Source organism: Papilio polytes, unplaced genomic scaffold, assembly GCF_000836215.1.
Source record: "Papilio polytes unplaced genomic scaffold, Ppol_1.0 DF821508.1, whole genome shotgun sequence".
NCBI lineage: Eukaryota > Metazoa > Arthropoda > Insecta > Lepidoptera > Papilionidae > Papilio > Papilio polytes.
Window position 1 is genome coordinate 1 of NW_013527696.1, and position 1,705 is coordinate 1,705.

General features: G+C 33.5%; 1 long non-coding RNA gene across 1 annotated transcript; it reads left to right on the forward strand.

Annotated features, from left to right (window-relative positions):
• On the forward strand, positions 1-1,254 carry LOC106108664. Its single transcript, XR_001225958.1, has 3 exons — positions 1-64; positions 429-552; positions 1,053-1,254. It is a non-coding gene; the product is annotated as an uncharacterized LOC106108664 (long non-coding RNA).
• Positions 1,255-1,705: the final 451 nt, after the last annotated feature.

The window sequence follows — 1,705 nt, forward strand, 5'->3', positions numbered from 1 at the left end:
ATATTGTTAAAGGGATTGGAAAGAGGGTAGTTGCTGGAAGATTTTATGCAAGATATTTTGCGAGGTATGTTTTTTTATTTCCATTGTAGAATATTTTCTGTGTTAGCCAATAGTTTAAAAGAAGTAGTTTAGCTTGGTAAGAATGTCACTAGGTTTAGCCCGCAACTTCGTCCATGAGGAAATAAACTATTGTTTACTCTGTGCCAAATTTCATCAAGATCTATTATGTGGTTTTGGATAGTGCCAAAAATCCATATATCCAAAGTTACACATTTAAAATGTAAAATAAGAAGTATTACAATAATTTTATTTTTTAATTGATCCTGCTAACAAGTCAACACTATTTTATATTAATATAAGATAGGAATGGGAAGTCCTTTTAACGATAGTATAGTAGTTTTTTAGTTAATGTAATACCTTGTTATCAGGGAGGATAACGAGCTTGGATCGGAGACTCGTGTTTTAACGACTGAAGCGAGTGTACCTAGATCACCCACGCGCTCTCGGCTCCGCTCTCTTGATATATTCAGAGGGTTCTGTATTGCTCTTATGGTAAATATTGAAAAATATCTCTTTTTAAAAGATACCAAAAGACAAATTAACTCACTTGAATGTTATAGATAAGTTAATTCTGTTTTCCTCTCTTTTGGTATCAGAAAGTTCCAGAAGATGAATTAATTTTTGTAGTAAAATAACATATTTAGTGACTTGTAGAATTTTGCAACAGCTCCAATGTCAAGCACTGTTTTTGTATTTTTTTTTGTATTCAACTACCTTTCGTTCGCGACTCCGTCCGCATGGAATTAAAAAAAAAAGAAAGTGAATAGCCTATGTGTTCTTCCAGACTATCCTCTACATCTATACGAAATTCCATCGAAATCTGTTAACCCGTTAAGGCTACAAACTCTAACAAACATCCATCCATCCATCTAAACTTTTGCATTTATAATATTACTATGATATATATATATAATTTTTTTTTGTTGGTGGTGTTTTTTGTTAACTCCATTGAAATTTGTACAGTGGTTTAGAAAAGCATTATGTTTTTACAGATCTTTGTGAATGCCGGTGGCGGTGGCTATGGTATCTTCAAGCACTCTGTATGGAACGGTCTGACGGTCGCTGATGTGGTGTTCCCCTGGTTCGCGTTTGCGATGGGCGAAGCCCTAGTGCTGTCGCTGCATGCCAGACTTAGAACTTCGCTACCGAGACTCTCAGCGTTTGGTCAGGTATGTGTAAACGTTTTTAACTGCTCTTAACTGCTGATTGAATATTCCATTGTTATTCTATGTTACTCACAGATATATAACCTTTCTAATGATGAAAGAATTTTTAAAATCAGCCCAGTAGTTTTTGAGTTTTTTCAATACAATCAAAAATACAAATCTTTCCTTTTATATTAGTGTAGATGTTTTACAATTAAATTGATTTTCTACTAGCTGCTGCTCGTGACTTGGTCTGAAATATAAAAAAAAACAGGGCCTATGTTACTGATAACATAGATTTTTAATGGTGAAAGAATTGAAAGCGATCCAGTAGTTTTCGATTTATTTCAATACATTTACAAAATACAAATCTTTATTATATTAGTATGAGAACGTAGGTGGCTCAGTGGTTTATGCAATTGACTTGTAATCTACATGTCTTGGATTCGAATCCCGCCATGTACCAATATGATTTTAGATTTTTCGAATTTTCATATGTA